This window comes from Halichoerus grypus, chromosome 4 (genome assembly GCF_964656455.1).
Source record: "Halichoerus grypus chromosome 4, mHalGry1.hap1.1, whole genome shotgun sequence".
Taxonomy (NCBI): Eukaryota; Metazoa; Chordata; class Mammalia; order Carnivora; family Phocidae; genus Halichoerus; species Halichoerus grypus.
Genome location: NC_135715.1, coordinates 167525934 through 167541311, shown reverse-complemented (window position 1 = coordinate 167541311; position 15378 = coordinate 167525934). Strand labels below are relative to the sequence as shown.

At 35.4% G+C, this 15378-nt stretch overlaps 1 protein-coding gene across 30 annotated transcripts in view; it reads right to left on the bottom strand.

Annotated features, from left to right (window-relative positions):
- The window catches only part of MAP2 (microtubule associated protein 2), a 277165-nt gene that overhangs the window by 54979 nt on the left and 206808 nt on the right, over positions 1-15378 (bottom strand). The gene's annotated exons all lie outside the window — the stretch shown is intronic.

Sequence of the window (15378 nt, the reverse complement as noted above, 5' to 3'; positions counted from 1 at the left end):
ACTGACAAGCTACTTAAAATCATTTCCGAAAACGTTTTAATTTCTAAGAAAGGTTCCAGCAAATTTGTTTCAGATATTTATACGCCAAGTACTTTTCATAAAATTTTTTTTCCCACAATACAGTTTGTACTCTCAATTTAAACTAAGAAGAATCTTTTTTTAATATTGCAAAAAATGTAAGAATAATTACGATTTCAAAGTAATAAGGGTACGACTTATTCTTAAAAGGTTGTTTTATCCTATGCAAATTTAACTCACAGTATCGCAGTTTTAGGTCTAAAAGGGCTTGAAGAGCAGACTATATCTAAATCCTCTCATTTTGTAGATGAGGATGTAAAGGCTAGGTTATGAGATTTGCTCAAGTGCACGCAGCTGATGGAGGCAAACTGAGATTAGAACCCCAGTTTCCTAACTATTATGCTGTTCTTTCTCCCAAGCAGGAAAACAGCAGAAGGAATAATGAGAAAACAACCATAAACTTCTCTAACAGTCATGTGAGAATGATCAATGGAAAAATATGAACTTTTCTAAAGGTATGAACTAAGGCAACATATTCACTCTCAGATCTGTTGTCTACCTAAAGTACAAAACTGCTAGTCTTGAATATGTTTTGAGACTATGAAACAAGCAACTGACCACAACTGAGCAATACTATATATATATCCATGCATGTATGTATGTACCTATCTATTATCTATCTATCATCTATCTATCTATCTATCCATCCATCATCTATCATCTCTATCATCTACCTACCTATCTATACATCTTATAAAGTTAGCTAGTGTAATAGATAACTTACCTCACTTGCACATATTAATTTGCAATGAAATTCAGACATTTAAAAAACCAATAAAATGATTTTTAGCACTTCTAGAATCTCAGTGTTTCATAGGAAATTCAGTGTAATGGAGAGGTACAGCAAACACTGCAGAAAATGGGACATACATAAAACCCATGTATTTTATGGATCATTCCTGCATTTCCCTGCTGGCATTGACACAAAATATAATCTCTCCTATGGCATTTGGTACATCTGGCATGGAATTGCGCTGGTACACATGCCTTATCTCCCTGGCTATGTAAAGTTTCCCAAGTCAAGGACTCTCTCTCTATCATTGTTGCAATCTCCGAATGTAATGCTCCTCTCCTTGATCTTTACTCAGATTGGTTGCTTAACACAACTTTTTGAAAGTATGAAAAATTAACATGAAAGGTCTTGTTCATGGTATTTACACACATTTAGAAATAATCCATGCTCAGTATTATATTTACTAACTTAACCCCCCCAATTAATCATTTACTGAATTCTTATTTAAGTTTTGATGTTTAACCATCTCTTAAACGAGGGTCCCAGATTCTTGTGTACCTACTGATCAATTTTTCAGAGTCCGAGAATGCTTAACATGAATTAAATTTCTTAAATTGGGAAAAAAATCCAATAAAAATAATAAAAAGCAGGGCGCCTGGGTGGCTCAGTCGGTTAAACGTCTGCCTTCAGCTCAGGTCATGATCCCAGGGTCCTGGGATCGAGTCCTACATCGGGTTCCCTGCTCTGCAGGGAGCCTGCTTCTCCCTCTGCCTCAGCCTCTCTCTCTCTCTCTCTCTGTCTCTCATGAATAAATAAATAAAAGCTTTAAAAAAAATAAAAAAAAAATAAAAAGCATCTATTAGTTTATGTGAACAAATTATAACTGAGCAATGCTACATTATTTGTCATTTTGTTTGGAATTGCATTTAGAATAATTTTGACACCTCAGACAATTAGTTTATCTGTTGTGGGCTAATAAGAAGAGAACAGAAGTGAAAATTATACAATAAAAAATGCATTCACACAAGATGTAGGCCAAAAACCACCATGGTACACTATACAACAGACTTTCAGAATATTCTACAGACAAGGGAAGGAAAAATTGAATCATTACTTCTCTCCAGTCAGAATGGAATGGGCATGTCCAACCTAAATAAAATGTACTGTATCAGCCAGAACCACATTTTTTGTGAGTGATAATTTAGTTTCAATAAAGCAATACTATTTATTTTACATGCTAAGTAGTACGACATTTGAATTTAATTGGTTTTGTTGTTTCAAATAAAGTTCATTTATAGGTGTGTTTGAGTTTCATAGTTGAATAAGAACTTATGAAGAAGGCAATTATATTTTACATTAAGCAAAACTTATAAGAAAATAATTTAACTCAATCTTGGGAAAATTAACTATTTTTCCTTAACAGGATTTAACAGACTTTAAGAAATGCTATTTTAGAATGATCAAACAGGGTGTGTGGGAGCCCAGTTAATGACATATTATCTTCAATTTTTTTGGAGAGAATAATATTGCTAAAACTTCAAACAGGCAATGTTGATTGTTTAATATTAATTTTGCAGTGTGAAAAAAAATTAACATAGGATTGTTCTGAGGGTTTCAATTGGTCCAGCCTCTTTAAAATCTTCCTCTAAGGAAAGCCTGCCATCAATGCAGAGGTGGCAGCTTCCCCCAAGGAGAGATGGCCTTTTCCCAGTGGAAACCTAATCAGCAGATCTCCTGGGGTAAGCTTTACCCTTACAGCCTGGCTCCTGGGACAGGAGAAAATTCACACAGGGTTTGGGTAAAGTTCAGAGAAGATTAATGGTAAACATGCCAAACAAAGAAGACAAAGAGAGTAACAAAATCAGACCTACGAAAATGAAAACATGAGTTATGATATGTGTGTATGAGATCTTTCTCTCTCTCTCTCTCTCTCTCTATATATATATATATAAAATCACTCATCCTAACCATTTAACCATCCTACCTGCCATCCATTCAACCATCCATCTATCCATCGTATCTTTCTATACAGGAGATCACTGTTTTTTATATTTTAAGTTAAAGGAAGTCACATGGACTTTAATTCAGAGAAATGTGGGTACAAACTCTAGCATTGCTACATTCTACTTATTTCATACTCAAACTCATTGGGTTTCAATGCCTCATCCATGAAATGGAAATAATAATAGCCCCTGTCTCACAGGTTGCTGTTCAGACTCAATTGAGTAATTATATAACAGGCCTGGCACATCAAGGAACTCAAGACTTGTAAATAATTCTTCACCAAGGTCTTTCCCCAGTCCTACATTCTTTCAGGTCTTCTACCTTAGTATTTCTGCTTTAAAGAAAGAGCAACTAGGGGTGCCTGGGTGGCTCAGTTGGTTAAACTTCCAGCTCTTGGCTTCGGCTCAGGTCATGATCTCAGGGTCCTGAGATCGAGTCTTGTGTCCAGCCCCATGTGGGGCCCATGTCAAGCCCCGAGTGGAGCCCCATGTCGCACCCATGTCCAGCCCCGCATCAAGCCCCACGTTGGGTTCCATGCTCAGCACAGAGTCTGCTTGTTCCTCTCCCTCTGCTCCTCCCCCCACTCTCTCTATCTCTTTCTCTCTCAAATAAATAAATAAAATCTTAAAAAAAATAAAGAAAGAGCAAGTAAAGGTCCAACCCAACTAGGCTATTACTCTTATGAACATCAGATAATATAATCTGCAATCATCTATGTTGATGCCAGGGACAGTGTTTTGTTTTCTGTTTTTTTCCTAGACAAAACTAGAGGGAAGTAAAAACTTTCCTTGTTATTTGTTTTCTGGCTTCATACTCATTTTCCTGGCTGTGTAGGTCCCAGGCTATGATCTGCTCTAGATTTCTGCTAGCAAGTTCCAATTCAGGACCATCTTCTGGACAGTACTCCCAAAGGCATGATAATCCCTGTCTACTCCTGAGGACTATTAGCAACATGAAAAAATCTTTTGAGGTAAGAGATTAATGTACATTTTAATTTTTCATTGCTTGTTTTTTCTACTTCTTTATTCCCTTTTCTACTCTAATTTTTTGTTATTTTTTCTTTGAGACATTATATGTATAAAATTATGTGTAGGACTTCGTTCTTCAGAAGATTAAAGATGAATGTAGATTACACTGGGATTATTACTGGGAAATTATTCATTATACATAACTGAAAGGTAACACTGATCTTCACAGCTGGAAACATTACACTTCTTAGTGTAAACTGAAATTATGAAAGGCTCAGCTGTCTTTCTTTTGAACATCTATAGTTTTCTGGTAGTGGGCATTTTTAGTTTATGTTAAAAATTGTCTTAGTTAAGGAGTGTTTGTAGTATGTATTTTACTCTCTCTCGGTAATGTCAGGTTCTCAATGTAATTAACTAACAGTAGTTTTTGCATTGCAGTGAGAGCCAGTATTTGAATATTATTATTTTTCAGTAGTGTCATTATGGTAATGAGACAGTTTCTGTTAAGTAATACAAAGATATCGCATGACATGGTTCTAAACTCATATCATGTCTAAGTAAAGTTCTAAACTCATATCATGTCTAAGACATATCATATCTACCGGGAACTCATATGGTAAGTAGTCTGCCTATAAATCAGTTTGCAGGAAAACATTAAAAGCAACTCATTTAAAACAAATTCATCTAATAAAAAGTATTGTTGACTATAGGCTGATATAAAATAAGGGATTCAGATACAACCCAGGTAACAGAGCAGAGGTGGTAACAGATCATCGCTATATAGATAAACACCTAAAAGTATAAGTGAAGTCTGTCTTCAAAACTTATTCTGGTCAATGGAGATGGGGTCAGTATTCTGAAAACAGTATCAAAGCAGTCCTTGATAGATAAAGTGAATTCTGGAAAGAAATATTTTTTTCTTGGTATTGGGGAAATAAATTGGTACAAATATATGTAGGAGGTAAACAGGTATAAGAGACAAATTGGGACATGCTTTCATCTACCAGAAACCTTCCTGATAATACCCAAAAGATATCATGCTAAGCTACTTACATTTCACCTAAATAATGAATAAACATCATACTGTGATACAAATTTATTAGACAAGTTGCTACCCCAGGCACTTTTATTTTCCATCAATATATTGAATCCACACAATAACATGTTCTAGATGCAAGAACTGGCAAAATGATGGATAAAGGTCACTTATTGTCCCATTTAGACATCACTTTGGCTTACATCAGTGGAGTACAAATATTTTATAATAGTAGATCCCTGTGTCAGAAAACCTGAAATCAAATTCTGCCTTTACTTCTTACTAGCTTCAAGTAAATGACAATCTCTCTAACCTTCCGATTCCCCATCTGTAAAGTGGGAATAAAACTGGTGTTCATCCTCTCGTATGCTGCGGCAATTAAATGAAATAATATGTATCAGTTGCTTATTTAAATTCTGTATCACTGGGGTGCATGGGTGGGCTCAGTTGATTAAGCGCCCAACTCTAGATTTGAGCTCAGGTCATGATCTCGGGGTCATGGGATCGAGCCCCACGTTAGGGTCTGCGCTGGGTGTGGAGCCTGCTTGGGGTTCTCTCTCTCCCTCTGTCTCTCTCTCTCTCTCTCTCTCCCCCTCTCTAAAATTCATTCATTCATTCATTATCACTGTTTTAATCACTCTTTCTGTCTTATAGTCATCTAAGTCTATAACCATCATTTGATCGACAAAATATGAAGACCTGAAAGTGTCTGTCATTCACTGAGATAATTCTGTCATTCCCCCCAGTGAGTACCTTGCTGCCTGAATGCTGAACCACTGCCTCACAGACAATACATCAGACTCCTGCCATTTCCTATTTAAGCCAAAATGATGAACTAAATTTTACTCTATCATTGTGCCATACTGTTCAGCATTTACAGCTGTTGTAGCCTTCTGGTTTATTCCATGTGCTGATTCACGCTATACCATTGCTATGCTCTTCTGGTATTTTACCACATCAAATTCCTTAACACAGTCTCAGGTGCTGTTTTTAGCACATATTTCTAGTTTAGTTATTTTGTTATATTAATCTATCAATATTGCCTGGTTGATTTATAACAAAGGCAATGGACTTAAAACTTTCTCAGTGGTCCTGGAAATTTCAACTCGCTTCTGAGCAACACATGACATTGCTGGTAGACACACAAGTTTGATTTTGAATGTGTATACCCTTTTGAGTTTTCGTCAGGACCAGCTGTGATTACTTGAACATGCAAAGGCTCACCAATTAGGCTGTGAACAACAACAAAAAAAATCCAAAACAAGTTGGCATATGCTTGAGAACATATTTTTGTTGATTTCTTTCAGGTTGTTAAGAGAGAAGTAAGAGACACTGACAATAAATTCAACCACATGGAATTTAAAAGCCAGTAAATGTTTCTGCTTTTAAGAATAATGGACATAATAATGTTGTGTTAAAAGAAATGACAAGTAAGCCTACCGTACACTTGTGAAAGAAGGAAAACAAAACAATTTTAGACAGAATGCTCCTGTCAAGAAAAGGTTTTTCTCGGTAGGGTACAGAATGGTTGCCTAGGAAACCGCTGCTAATTGCTACCGCTGATGGAAGCTAGTCAACAAGGAAAGCACTGTGTAGCTGCAAGCACTCGGCTAAACAAATACCCTTGATAAATTCATAAAAACAGGGAAAGATGAAAAGTTTCTTGCTTAATTTGGAGAGCAAACGGTTCCTCCAAAACGATTTCCTGTAATCAACGGGTGAAGTAGGAAATTAAAAGAGCAGATTGTTGGTTTTTTGTTTGTTTGTTTCCTTGGCACCTTAGCATTAATTAAAGAGGCCCGCGTTGGCATCTCCTTCCCTAGTCAGACTCTGATTTGATCTCAAAGGTCACCCTTGCCAGTGTTGCAGCTGTAGATCTTTGCTTACCAGCTTTCTCTTCCAGAGATTTCTTCTCAAGATTTACTGATTAAAACAAGGGTAATGGGAATAAATGCATTTGAGGTAAAATTAGTTTATGGGGATAAACACATTTAAGATAAGGACTCATGACTGCAAAAGTTCAGTTCTGATGGGTACTTAAAGAAAATTTTTTGTGCACCCTAGAGAAATGGAACTACTCTTAGTCATTATGGGGAATATAAAGATAAGACATGGTATTCCTATGTGTAAATTGTGCTTGAAGTGGAGCTATCTCATTGAAGAACACATTTTGTTTTGTTTTCAAAGATTTTTCTATGAAAAATGGCCACAGATTTTGGCTCATCCATCCACAGTCACTCATAAGGCCCTGTTCTGAAATGCGTTTGCAACCTGGCTAGGCTAGGGTTGTGAGTACAGTTATGATTATAGGACAATTTTTCCTCTCTCTTTTTTTTTCCCCAATCTCAACCGAAGGGCTCTAATCCACAATTTGTTTAGATTGACAATTTAACCTACTCAAATAAAGTTTTTAGAACTGGAACAGAATCTGCCTTGCATTTAAATTCAGTCAAGGGGGGTGGGGAGGTGTAGTAAATTAAGATGGTTGACAGTGGAAGGATACCACAAGTTAAGCATATTGTTTTATAGAGTCAAAGCAATTAGAAAAGCAAAGCACAGATCAGAAATATTACCTACTGGAAAATTTTGCTTCTAATTTTAAGGGTTCACTTGGAAATAGGAAAAAACACATGTAAGCAGAAGAAATATAGTAAGCAAATAGAGTTTAGCTTTATACTTAACTATTCTAGTTCAAAGTTTGCTGCTGGTGGTATTGGGGATTTCCAATGTGGTAATGTACACATATTTATATTGCTGTTTTTAGCCCATGTATTAAACATTTTTATCAATTAACCTAGATTATAATATTTCACTGATTTTAAATTAATTTGAGAAAGAGAAATTTCTTGGGGAATATTCCCCTTTCAAATTTTCAAATTGCTTTAATATCAATACATTGAATATAATCATTAAGGCACTGGGGGAATTGATAATGTTTTTAGAGCATTTCAAAGCTCGGTTGTGTGTCTTATCAAAGTCATTGCTATTGTACTACTCCTTGTAAACTTGTGAGAAATTGAATCATCTTCTGCATTAAGTCTTGAACACATCATATTGTCAAAAAATGTGGCATGAGGCATTATTAATAACATTAATGGAAAGATGAAATATCAGCGAAACTAAGAGACCTTAAATAAATGCACAGAGTAACTGTGGGATAAACAAAATTTAAAGGTGTGTGTAGAAACGTAGTGCAGAGTGTGTGTTTTTAAGCGTGTGCCAGCTCTCATGCACAGAAAAGTCTCTCCATGTTTTTGAAGTTTCAACTGTATTTGAGTACCTCAAAGACTTTGATCACCTGAAGCAAGGCTAGGATTTGGGCAAATTAATGTTTCTAGAGTTTTAAAACCTGGGAATGCCTGAAGCAGAGGATATGATGGAAAAATCGAAAAATATTCCAAGGGTCCAAAAAATGTCATTGGACTAAACTTTCAAAATACAAGTTCTCTATATACCAGGAATAGTTTTTACTAGTTACCTCTATAAAGCTAGTTATTTCTTCTAGGAGAAACTGTTACAATGAAGTGGTAAAAATCACCTTTTGTTCACTCCATCCTCTCCTCCTCATCATAGTATAACTTACATAAATCTTTGCAGGTCTTGTAACTTAGAAGCATATGGAATTTAGGAACTATGCGATGGGAAAATCACTTTGTTCCCAACACGTCGTAGGGTACATTCTAGCAGCACATAGAGAGACCAACATGACTTTTATGTAATTATAGTTTGCTTCAATCTCCAGTCCTACCATGTTTCCAAGAATGAATGTGCAAATAGCAGCATACAACATCAACCTTATGTGCTTTCTTCTTAACAAGTCTCTCATGAACTATAAATGGTTTAAGTTAGCGATTCTCCATCTTCTATAACTGCCTATTTTATTTTTGCCATTGTAGCTATATAAAATATCATCCACAAATATTCTCTTTACACCAGCCCTAAAACCACTTGGCAGACTCGAAGTCACTAATAAGTGTATATGGTAATTCTTTATAATTTTCAAATTGTACCTAAATTATATATATATATGTATGTGTGTGTGTGTGTGTGTGTGTGTATGTGTATGTATATATATATACATGTAAGACCAGAGAACCATATTCCAATAATCCTGTAGGAAAAGGTATAACAGAATTAATTACATTATGAAATTCTGAAAACTAAAATGCCATAGTAAAAAAAAAAACAAAAAAGAAGAAGAAAGATACAGTTTTGAGCTATCCCTCTATTATTCATTAATAATTTTTGTTAAATAAAAGCTCAGCCACAACACAAGATAAGGGGGGAGGCACATTCTCTGGAAAATTCCAAACAAGTAAAATTGATAATAAAGACTTTTTTTAGGACCTCTGAGTAGCAAAATCAAGAGACTTTGCAAAATCACTTTTTTTAAGACAGTAAGTCTCAAGTCCAATGTGCATTTGTAATTGGTCATATTATGATAGGAAAAAGCAAAGACTTTAATAGAATTTTTAATTTCCTCATGACAAAAATTATTCTAGAATAAAGACAACTTGTTTTGTATTCTGGATTGATTACTGCATCCCATGGAAATTACTAGTAAGTGAATTTCTCTCCATCCACAGATACAAAAGGTTCATTATGTAAAATAAACAAGAACAAGTAATAGTTACTTCAAAGTTATCTTCAGAAATTTGCAAATAACAGACAAATTCTACTTTAGAAAATACCCCTTAGAGATCTGTTGAAATAAAATTTTACATTGATGATTTTGCTTCAATGTTGTTTACTATGTCAATTGATATCTCTTCTCATCGTTACCAATATTCTAGAAATATTTGCAAATCCTCGGTGCCATCTACAGCATACTTAAAACAGCCAAAGTATTCACTCTGTTTGAAGACACTGAAGCTTTATATCAGAATGTAAACAACATCTAGAAAGCATAAAATTCTAATTGATTATGGTAATAGCTCTGGTTGTTCTATTGTGGGAGCCCAGCAAAAAGAGAAAGGCAGATCAATTTTGATGGAATGGCAAAACTGAGAAAAATGTAAGAACAGGATGCTATCTAGATAGGTAGGGTGACACCAGGCAAGGCGACTGGGTTTTGCAGTGGGGTTGAGGGTGGGATTCTGACCATAGGAGGTAGCTTCAGGTGACTGCTGACAACCTGAAGAAAATGAATAGGATTCAGGAAGCAAATGAAAAGGTACTCAAGGCAAGGTTTATTTACTTCCTAATTTTGCTCGTGGCAGGTCCCAGGTAGGCAGGTGCCACTGTAAGTACAAGCTATACTATGTTTAAAAACACAGGGCATTTGGCATGAAAAACACAATCGTATGTAAGGGATATGTGGGACTTCTTCATGATATGGTAAATCAGATTTCATAAATCTTCATTTTAGTAAAATATGGCAATAAAAATCCAATTTACTACAAAAACATATGAAAAGGTATATTATTTTCTTACTGACATATAAGAAAAATTTCTAAATCAGGACTTGCAGCTTTTTATTTTTCAAAATGAAATTACAATTTCGTTGTTTCATATATGGTAACTCTGATCACGAAGAGGTTGCCCAATTCCTCGTTTTAAGAATATGCCTGAAAATATTTCTAATTCATTTTTATTTTCCTTGAAAGTTTAACAATCCTTTCTTCCCAACTTTCAGAGAGATCCTCTACCCCTCAAAAATGTTTTATTTGAGCTTGTATTGGGGTTTGTTTTGTTGAAGAAAAGTTTGCTGTAAAAGGAAAAACTCTCGTGAGATCAGGGAACTTTGTGATTTCTGCTCTTTTTTCTTGGATAATTCACATGAAACACAGAGGCATGAATAACTTGGTCTGATAGTAACAAGAAGGTGATCAAAAGCTATAGGAAGAGAAGTATGGTTTTAATGCAATCACATTAATTAAAGCATCATACTTAAAACTTTATAGAACAAAATAAAAGAACCACCTCAACATTTCAATCAACTAGATTTTCCAAAATATTTTCTGAAAAGCATATTTGGTAATTTTCATTTCTCTACAGACCTGGTAAAGAAAAGCACTTTGTATTTATAGTTTCTTTCACATCCAATTGCATCAGAGAACATAAGGGAGAGTTGAAACTCACTATTATTTGGGGACACAGGAGACTCAAGCATTTCTAATTAGAATCGAAGAAATGCTCAACATCTAAAAATTTTACTTTAAAAAGTTAACATAATTTGGGAAGTTTATACTCCTTCACATTAAAAAAAAAAAAATTCAACCTTATCTGGTAATTCCAGTCCTAAGATATTAAATTATCAGTGAGGGTAGCTTCAATTTGCCCTTCCTTAAACAATGAAATCCAACTAGAAAGGAAATCTGTGTCACCAAAATGTCCAAGTTCTTGAGCAGTATTTTCAATGTTGCATTCAGATCATATGTGTAAGTTCAATGTGGTCCACAGGGCATTTCAGGAACTATAATTTTCATAGGCAGATATTTCATGAGGACAGGGATCATTGTTATCCCGAATAAACAAACTTTCCCCTCCTAAAATGTGACTTTTGAAAGTAGCATCTGCACTTGCTTCAAACTCAGTTCTTTGTTTCCTTTCTGACTGAAATCAAGACTTGTAAGAATTGGGTGGGAACTGACCTGGAGGAATATCTTACATGCTTTGGCACCTAGGTCAAGTTAGTGCATTTTTTTGGAGAAAAAGCAATTTTCCCTATGTTAGCATTTATGTTCTGGTAAAGCTCTGAGAAGAGCAGGTTTATTCCAATCTTTCCAATGCTTTAGTCATAAATCTCTATTTTTTTTAAGCTGATGAGAAAAAAAAAAACAACCAGTAGACAATTTCTCAAGAAAGAGAAAATGTACATGGGCTTTAAGATAAAGGATGGCAATGTGCAAAATGTAGCAAGGAGAAAAAGTATCTAAAAATTTCATTTTTAAAATTGCTTATAAAAGTAATAGTAAATGATGACGAAGATTTTTCCCTTATGGAGAAGAAAAACATCCTTTAAATACTGAAATACTTCATGATTAGAATCAGAACATGTATATGGGAGCATCTTTCATTTTAATCGATCAAAAAGAAAAAAAAATGGGTTATAAAAAGCTTTTATCATTTTTTAAAATAATGAAACTAGAGAAGTATATCTCATTGAAAACAAAGCATTTTGGGGTGTCTGGGTGGCTCATTCGTCAAGTGTCTGCCTTCAGCTCAGGTCATGATCCCGGGGTCCTGCGATGGAGCCCTGCATCAGGCTCCTGCTCAGCGGGAAGCCTGCTTCTCCCTCTCCCACTCCCCCCTGCTTGTGTTCCCTCTCTCACTGTCTCTCTCTCTCTGTCAAATAAATAAATAAAATCTTAAAAAAAAAGAAATCGAAGCATTTTTCCTAAAGTTAAGAAATAAATATCCCTATTATTCAGTAGAGAAATGCTGTTTATTATCTAAGAACTTATCATTTGCAAATCATTTTATAGACTCAAAGATAAAGTAGAGAAAAAAAGGGCATTGGTGATATTTTACTCAGGTTGACCTTCAAAAATAGGATATATCTCTCCAAGACAATACTGCTATATTCCTTTAAAGAAGAAGGATAATTAAATCTATGACTTAGAACATCCATTTGCTTTAAGATTCAGATTGTCCATTTGTCAGAATTGAAATTTATGTGGGCTCCTGACCTAGAACAGTGAAGCAATCCTTACCTTACACCCAGAGGATCAACAGGGACACGTATTTTAAAGTTCTGTTTGCAGGATATTCCAGTGCCATTTCAACTGCAACCAACTGTGACATTGGGCTCAATTTTGCAGGAATGAGCATGAGAAGTTATTCATTATCCAAGTGTTTCTTAGCTGTTAAATTATAGATATCTCTTAGAAAGGTCATTTACTCTGAGTTTCCATATTCTTTCCAGTTCGTTAATTTTCATCATCAAGAAAATATCTCTAATCAGATGTCATACTGCTATCTTAAGCCAAAGGCACATTTTCTTCACCCCCGTTTTCAGACCATGTCATCTTCCGCTATATCCTTTCTTGATCCTCTTTTCACTACAGTATTTCAGAGTTCCTACTTAATTCCTTTCAGTTCAAGCCAACAGTTCTATAATCCTCACTTTGATTCTAGCCTCCTCTCTTAGGTTCTTCATTTGCTTCTTTATATCCAGTATTCCTCCCAACACCATCATTCCCACAAGTGCATTGCTCATACTGTGGTATAATTTTTGTAGCCCCATTTTGCTCCTGAGATTTCCAATCTCAAAACCTAAGATGGATATGAACTCTTTCTCTTCTTTATATCAATTCCAAAAAATGTATTAGCACTTACTAGAGAAAATAATCACAGCATTACATACCATAAGGAACATGAAGATGAATGATGCATAGCTACTACCTCAAAACACTTATAACCTAGTGTTGCAGATTAAAACAAGTAACACGTAAACTCAGAATGATCCATATGATTAGTGCTATTAACAAGATATGAACATGTTACATGGAGGCGTTCAGAAGAGGAAGAGATTCCCTGGAGAGAATAAAATCAGCTCTGGATCTTTGACTGTGGACTCTGAGAACCTTTCCTGTGGGGTATGCACCCTTTCAAAATGCTTTCCCATCACTGTTTCAGTGCAGCACATGAATGAAACCACAGATCAGTTGGGCAAATGTAACTAGTTTTGCAAAAGGGAAGATGGTTAGTTCACTCAGAGGAGTTGACCCTTCATGCTGGAGTCATTTACGAATGAACCAGAGGTGCTCATAACCCAGCGCTGTCTCGATCTGTCTTTCCAAATAGAAAATTTGGACTGAAAACCTTGAGTCTAATTTACAGGTTGCGGAAGCTGAGTCATCACTATTAAAGATGATTTTCCTCCGAATCTTGATTTCTCCATTATTACTCATTTTGCCTACTGTTGTCTTAAGTTTTGAGGATTACTGAAATAAGTTGTAAAAACAGACATTTTAGTCTCATCTCGTGTTCTAAGAACCACCTAGCATTTGCATATTTGTTAAAAGTTGCAAGGAGAGCCTGGGACACGTGTTCTTTCTTTGCTCATCAGTTTGGCTGGGTTTCAAATTGTATTTTCTATGCGTGTTGCTGAATGGTGGCTCATGCTGGGAGATGAGCCACTCCGTGAGTGGGCAGCAAGCAGCACAGTGTCCTTTTCCCCTCAGGACTCATGATGCCAAGTCAGATCATGCTCTCACGACCAGACCCGCAAGTCTGCACCAGTTGTTCTGTTCATCTGCTCCTGACAGGCAAAGCACGTGCTTTATGTAATGTGCTAAGGAGCAGTGAAGGGTGAGGGAATGAGAGGAAGAGAAAAAGGCTTGGTACACTGAAGCAGAAAGAGTTGATTCATCACAGTAGCTTGGGGAGGAAAGAGAGAGGAGTGATGACCGTGAGGTATTCCCCAGTCTACTAACCTCTTAGCAGCAGTAACAGCAAAACCAGAGCCAGCCCTTGAGGTGGTATTTGGTAGGCAGTGGCCGATATTTTTCTCAGCTACATACAAGCAATAGGATCAATGTATATGTACGTTATTCTTTTCAAAAAATACATAATTGATCAGTGATTAATATATTCTCAAGATATTAGAGCAATTTATTTGTTGCAAATTACTATTAAAGTTGTTCTCTTATCTTTTTTTCCCCCTCTCTTTTGTGAGGAGAGAATTCTTAGAAATATGACAAGAGACAGATAAAGGGCATGCACAATGCTCATCCAAACAAAGGCTTAGGTTGTCCAAAAATGAATCCAGGAAGACTTGCTTTCATGACTGATTATTTTTGAAATCTGCTCACTGCAAATAAAAAAGAATTTATGAAACATTTAGAATTCTTCCCTAAGTGGAGGTTTTAAAAACTTCAAAAAATGGGAATACCTTAAAAGAAAAAAATACGATGACGATACATGACAACAAATTAGAGAGGAGGATATTTGATAAAGTCTTGGGAAATACGGGATCAGGAGGGAGGGTCAAGTAAGAAAATACAGTGGTAAAATACAATGATAATTAAATTATATTTACATTTAAAAACAAGCCGGACAGAATTTTACAAGTAGGTCTGAATTGTTCTTAGCTCAAATCTGTTGCACTGATTAAGATTCAAACTCAATAAAATAATTTTTCAAAGTGTCAGTGGCCCAAAGAGAATGATAAAACACCTTTTTTTTTTTTTTTTTTAGTGCTTATGACTGTGGTTCTGACATTTAGTGTAAAACAAGATGGTAAAGAAATGAGACTGATTTCCAGCAAGTGCATGGGACGAATTTTCTGGAAGAATATACATGGGAGTAAATGTGTATGCAAATTAATCTTAGTTTTTAAATATCATATTACACTGTGTTAGATAGAGCCTTGTTCTTCACAACTGGAAGTGTTTGTAGGCAATTAAAATTCCAAGGAACAAAAACATGTTTTAATTTGTTGAGTCATTGGGTTTAATTAAAAGAAGTCTAGAGACACCGTTTTCCTTATATTTTGATTCAGAATTATTGGCTTAAGACAAATCTCATCCTACTTTAAGACTTGTGCTGAAGAGCAAAGATAGATGTGAAGTGGATTTTTATAGGAAGAACCACCTTATATATAACTGCACATT